The sequence below is a fragment of the Pipistrellus kuhlii genome, unplaced genomic scaffold (genome assembly GCF_014108245.1).
Source record: "Pipistrellus kuhlii isolate mPipKuh1 unplaced genomic scaffold, mPipKuh1.p scaffold_m20_p_4, whole genome shotgun sequence".
NCBI lineage: Eukaryota > Metazoa > Chordata > Mammalia > Chiroptera > Vespertilionidae > Pipistrellus > Pipistrellus kuhlii.
The window spans coordinates 9,213,563-9,227,870 of NW_023425540.1; the positions used below are offsets into that span (position 1 = coordinate 9,213,563).

A 14,308-nucleotide genomic window follows, 5' to 3' on the forward strand; every position below is an offset into this window, starting at 1 on the left:
AATGAACATCGTATGTATGTATAATTTATTTCAAATTAAGTTTAACACAAAACAAATTCAATATTTTCTAATAATATGTACATGAGAAAAATAATTTTAGAGCACCAGCATTTCATTTTTAACAAGGTATTTGTAGTTTAATTTATCTCTGTAGGATAAAATAAAATGAGGAATGAGAAAACAAGTCTAAATGAAAGATGTCAGTTAACAAAATTTTGAAATAATGAAAACCTCAAATTCAGCTGTGAAAAACATTATTGTTTGTATGTAGTACCTATCTATACTAAAAAAAAGAGTATCTATACTAATAAAAGTAATATGCTAATTAGACTGGGAGACCTGCCAGAGACCTTTCGAATGTCCTTCTGGACAAAGCTGGGGGCTTGGCCAGCCTGCAAACTGCCTCCAAACAACCCTCAGCCCCTCGCCCAGGCCGGCCACGCTCTTAGCAGGGACCCTCACCCCAATGGGGACGTGGCCAGCCTGCAAACAGCCCTTGACCAGACTCGAACCTGGGACCCTTCAGTCTGCAGGCCGATGCTCTATCCACTGAGAGGAAGGCCTATTCTTGCACGACTCTTCATGCATTGGATGTCTAGTCAAGTCTAACTGCAACAGTGGGTACTGAAGAGTCGGAGGGGTCCCATGCTTTCTGCTCTTCACTCCCAGATGCCTTGTGAGGTAACACAGCTCCAGGAAACCACTATCCTTGTTCGCAGTGATTTCATCCTGAGTGAGATGTGGTCAGCAGGAAGGGCGGGACCCCAGTCACTGTGAACCTGAACTGGCTCCAGGGAAGAGCTTGGTTGCTTGACAGCCTCTATAAAGGGAAACAAGACATTCACCATCAGGCTAAATGTTTTAAATGCAATAATTAAACATACTGCACCTTTTCTTTTTAAAATGTATGCCAAGCACACATAGGGTCAGTAACCTTACAATATTTAAGACACAAAGTGCATTTGAGCACTTGATTTCTAGTCTGCCTAACAGGATGGTTTGAGGCAGTGCCAAGTGATGCCATAGCTTCTGTGAGGTTAACTATGCTCAGCTGAAAGAAAAACCTGTGAGTTCTTTTGATATGGCCCTTGTTTTAAAGAAACAAAAGAAGGAAAGTTTGTCAGTATGAGATTCACACAGCGATGTGTTATTCCCTAGACATTTTACTTTAACTTACACATCAAATTCTCTAGTTATTGCAAGTTGAGATTCAACTTACAATGGAATCTCTGAAGAAGTGAGATAGAATAACCTAGCATTTGAATTGTAAAGCATTATCTGAGTAGATTTCAGCAGAGAAAATAGGATAAACTTATTTAAAAAAAAAAAAAAGAGTAGTATATCTTCTAGGTTTAATTGTTTTTCTTATCTCCGAATATATAACAAGTAGAGGCCCGGTGCACAAAATTCATTCACTGGAGCGGGGAGGGTGTTCCTCAACCCCGACTGAACCCTCTCCGATCAGGGACCCCTCGGGGGATGTCTGACTGCCAGTTTAGACCCAAATCCTGTCCAATTGAGCAAAACCAGTAGTTGTACATCCCTCTCACAATCCAGGACTGCTGGCTCCCAACTGCTTGCCTGCCTGCTTGATCACCTCCTAACCATTCCCCTGCCAGCCTGATTGATGCCTAACTGCTTCCCTGCCATCCCAATCACCCCCAACTGTCCTCCCCTGCTGCCCTGATTGCCTCTAATTGCTCCCCCAACCCCCCCCACCCCCACTTACCGGGTTGCCCCTAACTGCCTTCCCCTGTTGGCCTGGTCCCCCCTAACTGCCCTCTTTTGCTGGCCCAGTCTCCCACAACTGCCCTCTCCTGCTAGCCTGATCACCCACAACTGCCTTCCCTTGATGACCTTCTTGTGGTGGCCATCTTGTGACCACATGGGAAGACCATCTTTTGACCACATGGGGGCAGCCATCTTGTGTGAGAATATGATGGTCAAATATAAGAAACAATAATAGTTTTTTAAGTCAGAAACAAGACAAAGATGAATACTACCATTATTATTATTTTACTAGAAACCCATTGCAGGAAGATTCCTGCAAGAATAGGGCTTCCTGTGGCTGGGGTGAATCAGAGAAGGGAAGAAGCCTCCTTTGCTCTTGTCTCCACTTCCCCACCTGCTTCCCTCCTGTCTCCGCTGCCCTGCCTGCTTCTCTCCCTTCTCCGCCACCCTGCTTGCTTCTCCACGGTTTCGCTCCCTTCTGCATCACTTAGCTTCCTTCTACACTGTCTTCTGTCTTCACTCCATGCCTGCATATGCAAATTAACTACCATCTTTGTTGGCTTAATTTGCATACTCACTCCAATTGGTTGGTGGGCATAGCAGAGGGACAGTCAATTTGTATGTTTCTCTTTTATTAGTGTAGATATTTTTCTATTTAATATAATTTGAAAAGAAAATACATAAAGGGTAAATATACTGAAGACAAAAATCATCACTATTTTCAAATGATGATGACACTTAGGAAGACAAAGAAAAGTGACTGAAAATATTAGAAACTATAATTAAAATTTTTTTAAACTCAATTAAAAATAACCAGTTAGAAAATAGTAGGAAATAAAACATTTGATTTAAAATTGACAAAAGATTAAACACTCTAAAATCAACCAATCTGTAATAGTCAGGAGCTATAAAAACAAAATGAACATAATTTTTTGGTTATGTCATTTATTCTGAAACCAAAAGATACTTATTTAAAACATGGCTATACTATTTTTGGATGTATAGCTTTCAAAATCATGACCACTATAATTACAAGTTTACTATAACTTATACAAATACCTATCAATGACAGTTAATCAATATAAAAACCAATCAGCACAGATAATATAGACACTGATATGGACCTGACATTTCAACCAGGAGGCAGATTCTTATGTAACACATGCTGCCATTTATGTAGAAATAAAAAAGGTATGCGTATGTGTATACAGGTAGCTTGCTGAAATAGGTGCAGCAAGTTCAGCTGGAAGATGCAAGATATCGCCTTTACGCATGTGAAAAGAAATTACTATAAAAAACTTGTGCTGAGAAAACTCAGTAAAAATGGCTTAATTTTGTATTTCCCACAATGGACAGCAGTATGGCTTTGAAGAGATTCTACCCGTGTCTATAGATCTTTTTATAAAGGAATACATCCATGCACTACCATGGGGATGTTCCCCAACTGGAGTCATCCAAAGTGCCCTGATTTCTGGGGTCAAACTGAGGCTATTTACTTGTTGGAATAGGTTGGATTTTTTTCAACCAAATTGCTGGGCCATTTAACCCCTGGAAAATAATTAGAGCTCCAGGGTTGTAGTCACCTTACTTTTTCCACTGTTCATATTTGTACAACAGGGGATAAAGGGTCATTCTTAAAGATACTTCATGTCAAAACCAACCTTTTGTACAGTCAAGTGTGAATTGCTAAGGACAGGCCTGCTAATTTCTAATTCTCAGGTTCTAAAACAGTTTTCAGAAAACCGTAATTCCTGGGGTGAAGCGTTTTCTTTTTTAAAACACCTGTTCCACAGAAGAAAAGTCATCTCCATTTTAATTGGATTAAGTATTTAGTCAAGAGAAGGAAATGGAAATGTATCAAGTGCTCCCAGCATGTCAGTCATGGTGTGAGCAACTTTGCATGGGTTCTCTCAGCAACCCTGAGTGCACATGAGACAACAGACAGCTCAGAGTAAAGTGCATAAAATAGGGGTGTCGAACTCAATCAGAGAAGGGGCCAAAATCTAAAATCCAGCCTAAATCGCAGGCCAAATGGTTTACTGAACAGTCATAAACTGTCATTGTGATGGAAACGCAGCGGAGTGCAGTGATGACAGCACGGTGCGGGCCACATTGCAAGGCCTGGCGGGACGGATTTGGCCCGAGGGCCTTGTGTTTGACACATGTGGCATAGACCAAGGTCAATTATGACAGGGAAGGTCAGGGCCAACCTTCCAGTTTTCCTTCATCTCAGAGAAATCCTGTCCTCTTCATTATAGCATCCGTCTCAATAATCTGACGGTTATGTAGCTTCCTTACATGGTTTCTTTGAGATGCTATAATAGCAGAATTGCATTTCTGCACCCTCAATCCATCAATAAATTTGGCAACACCCATAAGAAGTACCAGTTCTGCCTGCAAACAATACCTGTGCATTTGTCATCATCAATGTGAAGATATTACCTTCGGAGCAGTTGTGTTAGAAGGGTAGTGAATTCACTGCTTTAAGTCTGAACCCCTCCAGAAAATTCTGGCGATTTTATTTTCAGGATTGCCTCTACTGATGATCACAACTGCCACAAAAGGAAGGAACAGGATCATTAGATCTGTGTTGGGAAGCAAGAGAGTGCATGTCTATGAGCTGGGCATGTCTGGACACAATTTTTGTCTGTTCCTAACAGCTAATACTTCTATAAGTTCATTAGATAATTTGTTTTGAGTGGAGATGGCTGGGTAGAGCATGTCATTAATCACTTTGAAGAGAGGAAGTACAGAAATATGAGGTTTAGACTTTATGGTGCCAAATACTTATTATAATATGTTTAGAGACATTTTGAGGTAAGAGCACACTATTTACAAAGAATCAATTTTTATTTGGACAAGAAGCAACTTATCAATGTCTGAAGATTAATATAACATCTATTATTGAGGAAATCTGATAATCTAGATGAACATAGTAGCTAAATTTTGCCCAATAATCCTTTCATGAAGTAATTTTCTTAAAAAGGCAAAGATTTCATAAGTATCTTGACTTTTTTGCTGCATATCAAATATTCATTTGCGAATTAGCAGGACATAGTTAGAAATCAAATGTCACCTAGATCTGACTAAGAGCATTCTTTCAGGAATAGACAATTATGCTTCTGGTATTGAAGGAGTAGAAACAATTCTAGCTCAGGTATCAGTTGAGATTTTCAACAGTAAATTTAACTCAGATAACTTTCCATGTGAAGAAAACTGAAAGTTAAACAAAGGCTGGTGGGTCAAGCCAGATATTAGCATGATTAAGGAATTGGTAGTGACCCTGGAGGGACTGAGGGAGAAGGGCAGCCCAGGAGGTGGTCTACCTGGTGAACTTGAAGCTACTGCAGGTCAATAAGGCAGGAGCTGCACCACAGAGGGGGCTCAGAATCTTCCAGAGAATCTTCCAAAACAGAAGCACTCCAACTCATCTCCTTATACTGTTCTCCAGACTTCTGCCAGTGCCTCCCATGGGGCAAACTTAGCTGAGAGCCTGAGGACAATGGAGTCTGGGAAGTCTATTGTACAACACAGAGTGGAATAGATAAGAATGGGGAGTAGATGTGAAAGGACACTATTGAACAAAAGGCAGGGTTTTAAAGGTTCTCTTATATTTGTTCACCACCTGCCTGATTTGAGGTCTGACTCTGTTAGGAATGCGTTGCTCCACAGTGCTGAGCCCGTCATTGTCTGTGCTTTTTGTATGCCCTGAACTTAATCCATACAGACAACTATGACAATGGAATTTGCCAGAGCTCTCACATCCAGTTTCTGGATGAATTAACATCAAAAGACAAAAGTAAAAGCCCCCTAATAATGAGGTCATGTGGAGCTATCAGTCTCCTGGCTTCAAAGCAACGCCCAGCAGAGTTGTGCTTCCCAGGGAGAGAGATCAGAAGGAGGACCAGGGATCGCACAGCTACCTGTGGGTGTTTAGGCAGACGGAAGTCAGGCAGGCAGAACAAAGGCTCAGGGAAGTTAGGGGTGGCAGTCCAGCACAGACTTGAGGTGAGTTACAAGAGCACACCTGCGGGGACTCAGGGGTGGGGTAGAGACCAGGCTGTGTCAGCTCACCTGGATGCACAGGGTATATCACATCTGTGTTACTGGAGCTTTACAGATGTGTGGTTGAGTTTTAATTTGCAGAGATGAATACCTCTACAGAACTGAGGATGAATGGGTATCATTAGGATTCATCGCTGGGGTCTCGGTCAACTCAACGGTAGAGAGCAACTGTGCTCACACTATTAAATGAATTATGTATGCAAATACTACTGAAGAGTTAACCAATGAGCTGTGTTCTTGTGTGGTACCTGTGAGAGGGCAGGGTGGGGCGAGGACAAGCTCCTAACTCCACTGTGGGGGCAGGGCTGAGTTATCTTCCATTTTGTAACTGAACCCTAGCCCTCACCCAACCAATCAGGGTTAGCCAAGGCAGTGACATCACCACCGACCGAAGTAAAACCCCTGGGCTGGGTGAAATTCTCTCTCTTCCGCCATGCTGCCAGCATGAGTGGGACAGAGCCCATGCTAGCAAGGAAAAGGCTCTTTTGTTTATTGCATCAGACTCTGCTCCATGGTGGTCCTTGGGGATCACGAAGTCTGGGCGTAAATCCTGAACCAAATCAGATGTCCTGCTCTTGCTTCCAGATGCCCATGGAATGGTGTTACATTACAATGAAACACCACCCCTTAACCAGTGCTGAAACTCTTCCTGGAGGTGTATTTAGGATGCTGAGGGTGGAGTTTATGGGAATATTTTAAACTTTCTAGAATATTGTGGGCATTTCCTCTTCTTCATAAGGTTCTGCTTGCCCTTGCTGCTGTTTAAAGTAGTTGTCTTTTCATGCATGTTCTTTTTCATCCTCTCTCCGAAGCATCAGCTTCTCTGGGCCACGGGACCCTTTCTCCTGAAGCTCTAGTTGCTTATCTCACTTGCAATCCCATCCACTGCGGGGCCTGATGCGGCGGGGATCTCCCTTTTCTGTGGCCAGCACAGAAAGAGAGATGAAATTGGTTCTTTGTAGAGGTGTCCAAGGATTGAGAAATAACGAAATGAAGAGAATTGACTCAGAAATAGGTTCAAGCTGGATCCTGGGTGAGTTAGGTCGCCGACCTCTTCTGTTGGAGAGACAGACGACTCACCTGAGCCACAAGCACATCTATTTATTCTCCAATAAACAAAAGGGTTTCACAGGAAAACCCAAGACCAAAGGAGCCAGGGAGGGCCCAGGTCCCACCCACTCCTTCCTCTCTGGTGCCAGACAGGTTCAACATCTCAAAACCCTCTTCCAGAACCCGGACAAAGGCAAGCCAGGAGCTGACACCACCTCCGCACTCCCAGGGCAGGGGTGCAACTGACATGACTCCACCAATGTCCCGGGCCCAGCCGACAACAATCTAAAGAATGTCCATATGTCTTTCCAGGGGGCCTTCTACAACCTACCATTGTTCCCTACAGCAGCAAGTGGAGTCCTCAGGACCTGCATTTCTTTGAAAGCTGAGAAGGTGAGAATTGTAAACACATTTTTTATTCTTATGTTTCTGTTACACGTAAAAGGAGCTGCTCATAATATGCAGACTATTCTGGTATTTATTTTCAAGTTCCCCTCATTAAAAGAGAATACATTCATTGGCTACAGGAAGCTAAAGAAAACACTTCAGGCCAAGCCATGGTGGCTGGGTGGTTGACCTATGAGGAGGTCAGGGTCAATTCCCAGTCAGGGCACAGTCCCTAGTGTGGGGTGTGCAAGAGGCAGCCTGTCAATGACTCTCTCTCTCATCAATGATGTTTTTATTTCTCACTCCCTCTCCATTCCTCTCTGAAGGCAATATAAATATATTTGGGGGGGGGGGGGGAAGAAGTTCCTTGCTGCAGAACTTCTTCATAAAGTTCTGCAGCAAGGGCAAGCAGAACTTTATGAAGAAGAGGAAATGCCCACAATATTCTAGAAAGTTTAAAATACCTTGGCAAATTTCTGCTTGGATCCTCTTCTTAACTAGGCATTGTACACTTTTATCAAGTCAAGGAATATGAGAAAATATAGATATTCTTGGGTCTCATGGGACCTCCCTTAAAATGTAAATGGAATCTCTAAATCTAAGAACATTCAATTAGCAGATAAAGAGCAGGCAATTTACCAGGTGGCTCTTTCTGGTTTCCTGACTCCTGTTGGTCAAAGTTCACTCCATGGAGCCTTAGTTCTCCTACACTGTCTGTGCCTCCAGGCAGCCAATGGAGAAACTAGAGCCTCTATTGGTCAAGTGAGTTTGGATTTCAAAGATGAAGTTTCTGTGCCATTGAGTGACAGCAGTGTAGGCATTTTGAAGCCTAGTGCTCAGTCCCAGAGGCTGAGACAGTTGAGTGTCATCAGGAGATGAGGGAAGAGATGTCTGGGCAGAATGGCAGTACTGTAGGCAGTTAGACAGACATGAGCAGAGCAAGGATGATGGGCCAGGCACAGAAAGTCACCAGGATGGAAAGCCCCATGTGCCTAGCAATGAACAATCAATTGTAGGGTGGGACCTTGCTCCAGGGTGACTTTCCCTTCCCTAGACTATCGCTGGTCTCGGGGTTTGGCCCCCTGACCATTCCTCCCTAAAGATAACATCTCTGTCTCAGTTGTATTTGAGCTGTAGGCTGAGATAAGCAATGAAACAAGCCACGGCTGATATCAGGACCAGCTGCATGGAATAATGAGCTCCTGCCCTGGTGCCAGCCAATCAATCAGTGGAGATCACAACCCTGAAAGGATACACCTGGAATGCTGCTGAATAGTCCATTAAGTTATTTCCCCGGGACCTCCCCTAAAATCTCCACCCTGAAAATCCCTAGGATGGAGGACCCAGTATACTCTCCCTCCAGGGAACATGCCCATGCCTTTTCCTTTCCCTTCCCTGTTCCCTGACTCTAATCTGTCTCTGCAGCTGCCATTGAAGTGATATTTATGACACACAAATCTCATCACCGCCGTGCATAAAATATAATAATTCTTTATGGACCATAAGACTAAAGTCTTAAATCCTTTAGTCCTGCATTTGAGATCCTTGACATTCTTCATTCAACATCGCTGTCTTCTCTCACACCTGCTCTCCAACATCTCCTGGACTTAGGAGGCTCTCAGCTTTCTCAGAGCTGCTGCCTCCTCTGGAATCCCCTCCTCCAAGCCTTGAAATACAGACACCCTGAGGGCATGAAGACCCTTTGAGGCAGAGTCACACTGAGCATGTTCTAATGAAGACCTAGAATCATTATAGATGAATGCTCAAGAAAAACTCCTGACCTTTCCGACCCTGAGGAAATATCCATTCCCACCCAGCTTTCTTCTGCTGGCTTTGCAATAACACAAAGTCTTTGGTTTCATGGTTTCTGATGCCCTCTCTCAACTCCTCCACATTCTGAACTTCTCCAGTGCGGAATAAAGCAGGAGGTCAGTATAAAAGCAAAACAAGCCCTGACCAGTTTGGCTCAGTGGATAGCGAGACAGCCTGCGGAGTCAAGGGTCTCTGGTTCAATTCCAATCAAGGGCATGTATCTTGGTTGCGGGAGCATTCCCAGTGGGGGGGAGGGGGGGGTGCAGGAGGCGGCTAATTGATGTTTCTCTCTTATTGATGTTTCTGACTCGCTCCCTCTCCTTTCCTCTCTGTAAAAATTCAATAAAATATATTTAAAAATTAAATAAAAGCAAAACAATGTTGATATCGCAAAAATAAATACAATGTAAGAAGAGAATAGTAAGCAAAGGTGTCCCCTCCGGACACTGTAATCAGACTAACATCTCCTCCACCATCCCTCAGGCCCCCACCCCCATTGTTGCTTGCTGGCCGCTCCTCCCTCAGCAGGGTTAATAAAATAAGAAGTTGTCCCTTAGCCTTACTTTCTAACTTGCTTATGTTCACAGCAGCCACCTCGGTGTCTTCTTAACACATCTCACTATGCCTTCAGCTCAGAAATATTTCCCCTAGCAATTTAATTAAATGGAGCCTTGGCTTTGTGAGGTTGAATGCTGCATTTCCATCAGCATAGACAGCTAACATCTCCACACCCCACTGGGTGGTGGACTCTGAATGCATTCTTTAATCCCAGATTTTAACTTATGAGCCTGGGACATTTTCCATGTAATATTACACCTTACCTACATCCCCTGGGCTGAATGGTTCAGGTCAATAGTGTTTGTGAGACATCGTATATTCATCTCCAGAGCTCACCATGGCACAGGATGTACATTTTCACACTAGCAGGTTGGTTTGTTTTCTGTTGAATGCCTATTTTTTAGATTTTATGTTATTTGCTGTTGTTTAAAATCTAGCCATTGGTAGATAGATGTTGTTATACTTGACTCTGAATTCTTTTAAAAATAGGAAGAAATGAGGGAAGATGTAGTTATTCCTCAGGATCCAGGCCAAGTGTTATCTCCTTCATGAAGACCTTCTCATTCTATTTGCCACCAAAACAAATGATCCTGAAGCATTCATCCTAGCTAATAAAAGATTAATATGCAGGCCGGGCGAGGGGAGCGCACGGAGCTCAGGCCTCACCGGGCTCTCTGGTCAACAGAGGGCGCTCCCCTGGAAAAGTTTCTCCACCCTGGGTTCCCGAGAGCCTGCAGCCCGCATCCTCCTGCCACAGCCCTGCCCTTCTTGGCCCCATGACCCCCCAGATAGCAGAGCATCGGCAGTGGGTGCCAAGGCCCTGTGACTAGGCGGAGGAGGCGAGGGCTCTGTGGTCCCAGTCACCTGTCCCCCCCTGGAGCTGAGGCCCTGGTTGCTATGGGTGATAGCAGCAGTGGGACCCTGGTCCTGCTGGTGGCTGATGCCCGTGGCCAGGAGGTCTTCACCAACACCTGGGCTGTGCACATCTCTGGAGGCCCGGCTGTGGCTGACCGCCTGGCACGCAAGCATGGCTTCCTCAACCAGGGCCAGGTATTCAGCGACTACTACCACTTCTGGCACCGAGCTGGGGCAGAGCGGTCCCTGTCACCTCACCGCCTGCGGCACAGCCCGCTGCAGAGGGAGCCTCAAGTGCAGTGGCTGGAGTAGCAGGTGGCAAAGTGACGGACCAAACGCGACCTGTACCTGGAGCTCATGGACCCCAAGCCTCCCCAGCAGTGGTGCCTGTCTGGCATCACCCAGCGGGACCTCAACGTGAAGGAGGCCTGGGCCCAGGGCTGCACGGGGCGCGGCCTTGTGGTCTCCATCCTGGACATCGAGAGGAACCACCCAGACTTGGCAGGCAGTTATGATCCGGGGGCCAGTTTCCATGTCAAAAATCGAAAGCCCCATGTGCCTACCAATGAACAATCAATTGTAGGGTGGGACCTTGTCCCCAGGGTGACTTTTCCTCCCCTAGACTATTGCTTGGGGGAGGGAATTCCAGAGGAGGCAGCAGCTCTGAGAAGGTTGAGAGCCTCCTAAGTCCTGGAGATGTTGGAGAGTAGGTGTGAGAGAAGACGGTGATGCAGTTTGTTGAATGAAGAATGTCAAGGACCTCAGATGCAGGACTAAAGGATTTAAGACGTTAGTCTTATGGTCCATAAAGAATTATTAATATTTTATGCACAGAGGTGATCAGATTGGTGTGTCACAGGGAGGATGGGTGTTGGGGAGGGATGGTGGTCCAGCCGGCCTCTCCTGCTTCCCACCCAGGGTTGCTTTGCCCTGTGGGGATCTCAGGGGCTGTTTGAAGATATGTATTTTCACTCTGTGATTATTTCACTTTAGATGCTGATTCTATTTTATTTATATTTTTTATTATTACTATTATTTTGTTTTATTTTATTTTATTATTTTATTTTAATTTTATTATTTTATTTTTTATTTTATTTTATTTTATTTTTATTTTATTTTATTATTTTATTTTATTTTATTTTATTTTATTTTATTATTTTTAATGGGGGTAGCAGCTAGACTGCCTCAGTTGCCCTGGCCACTCCTTCCTGGACCCTGTGGAGCAAGGTGGAGGCAGGCTCACTGGGCCTGAACCCCAACCGCATTCACATCTACAGCGCCACCTGGGGCCCCTGAGAACGATGGCAAGACGGTGGCCGGCCAGCCCGCCTTGCCCAGGAGGCCTTCTTCCAGGGCATTAGCCAGGCCCGCGGGGGGCTGGGCTCCATCTTCGTCTGGGCCTCGGGAACAAGGGCCGGGAACACGACAGCTGCTGAGATGGCCACACCAGCAGCATCCACACGCCGTCCATCAGTAGCATCCACATGCTGTCCATCAGCAGCGCCACGCAGCTCAGCGACGTGCCCCGGTGCAGAGAGGCCTGCTCCTCCCCGCGGGCCACGATCCACAGAGCAGCCACCAGAATTAGAAGCGGATTGTGACTACTCATGGGCGGCAGAAGCGCACCGAGTCTCCCACAGGAGCCCGGACCTCCGCCCCCTGGCAGCTGGCACCATGGCTCTCACCCTGGAGGCCAAGAAGAACATCCCCTGGCGGGACACGCAGCACCTGGCGGGACAGACCTCAGAGCCAGCACTCAGTGCCAGTGCTAGGCCGCCCATGGTGTGGGCCGGGAAGTGAGCCATTCCTGGGCTGCGGGCTGTGAAACGCAGGTGCCGTGGTGGTCTTGGCCCAGAACGGAACCACAGTGGCCCTCCAGCGCAAGTGCACTATGTACACCCTCACCGAGCCCCGGGATATTGGGGTGCGGCTGGAGGGACGGAGGACGGTGCCCACCTGCCTGGGAGAGGCCTGCTGCTGGAGCACACACAGGCATGCCTCCTACCACCCCCGGGGTGACCTGGCCATCTGCCTGGTTGGCCCCATGGGCACCCGCTCTGCTCCACTGGCCGCCAGGGGCTTGCCCTGTCCCCTGCACGGCCCATCCTCCCCTCAGGCGCACATGGATTTATTCATTCATTTATTCACTCATTCACTCATTCACTCACCAATGTTGAGTCCTGATGGTCACCGAATGCGCCCCCTGCTGGCTTTCTGGCAGGGATGGTTTTGTCCTATGGGACCTTCCCTTTTTCAGGAATCCCCGATGCCACCCACCAAATGCCAAGTCTGTGTGCCTTCCCTTTCTCATTTCCAGAAACTTCCAGTTAAGAACATTTGGCCCAATGGGAGTAAGGGCCAGAAGGCATTTCCAGCCCTGCAGGGGTTGGTGTTGCAGGGGGAGGGTGTGCAGTGGGTTTGGGGCTCCTGGCTGGGGTCCCCCCAGGTAGAGACGCCTGTGTGCACCCTTCTCCCCCAGGCCACATGACCACTGGGCAGATGGGTTCAATGACTGGGCCTTCACGACAGCCCACTCCCGGGTTTGAGAATCCCTCTGGCAAGCGGGTCCTGAAGACTGAGATCACCAGCGAAGCTAACAGCTATGGCATGCGGCCAAGTTCACCCTCATGCTGGATGGCACGGCCCCCACGTCCGTCGCCCGGGAGCAGCGGCTGCAAGATGCTCAGGTGCGGCCAGGCCTGTGTGGGTGCGAGGAAGGCTCCTCCCTGCATGGGAAGAGCTGTGACCAGCACTGCCCCACAGGCTGTGCCCTGCAAGCCCTCAGCCCGCACTGCAGCACAGAGAAAGCCATGGAGCCCATCGGAGCCAGCGTCTGCGCCTCCTGCTACCCCTCGTGTGTCACGTGCCAGGGGCCAGCGCCCGCAGACTGCCTCAGTTGCCCCAGCCACTCCTTCCTGGACCCTGAGGAGCAGATATGCTCCCGGCAAAGCCAGAGCAGCCCAGAGTCTCAGAATCAGCCTCTGCTGATGCTGCTGCCACCCACCCCGGATGTGGAGGTGGAGCTGCGGCCCCAGGCCGGGCAGCTGCCCTGGCACCTGCCTCAGGTGGTGGCCGGTATCAGCTGTGCCTTCATCCTCCTGGTCTTCATCTCTGTCCTCCTAGTCCTGCAGCTGCGCTCAGGCCTCAGCTTCCGGGGGGTCAGAGTGTACATCACGGACCACGGCCTCATCTCCTGCAAGGGGCTGCCCGCCGAGGCCTGGCAGGAGTGCCCGTCAGACTCGGAGGAGGACCAGGGCCGGGGCCAGAGGACCACCTTTATCAGAGACCAGAGCATCCTCGGAGGAGCTCCTGCCCCCGCCCCCGCCCCGCCAAGCCCATCCCCTCCTCGGGCACTTTTTAATTCACCAAAAAATTTTTTTATCTTGGACTGGGCTCGGGCCCCAGCTGGGGAGGCCAAGGGAGCAGGGATGGCTTCCACCTCACCCCTGGGCCTCCTGGCTGCCTGAGGAGGGACCCCAGGACCAGCTGGGGGGGGGGGCAGGGAGTGCCTCCCCCACCCTCAGCATCCTCTCTGCGAGGGAAGGAGGACACCTTAAGGACAGCTTTCCGGGCTGGTCCAGGCCTCAGCCGGAGTCCCTGGCCAGGTCGCAGCTCTGGCTTCTTCCCTGTCCCTTGGAAGCAATAATGGTCCCCAGGCAGGCAGCAGGAGGCACCAGGGGACAGAAAGAGGCTGGCCACCTCTTTCAGGGCTTGTGCATCCTGACACCGCCCCCTCCATCTGAGGAGCCTCAGGCAAAAGCAGGGATGGAAGGAAGGGACCAAGGCCAGGCAGGTGCTTCCAGGGTGTGTGTGTGTGTGTGTGTGTGTGTGTGTCTGCTCACCACAGCTG

General features: G+C 47.9%; 1 pseudogene; it reads left to right on the forward strand.

Annotated features, from left to right (window-relative positions):
- The first annotated feature begins 6,786 nt into the window (after positions 1-6,786).
- Positions 6,787-14,063, forward strand: LOC118703003 (annotated as a pseudogene).
- The last annotated feature ends 245 nt before the right edge of the window (positions 14,064-14,308 follow it).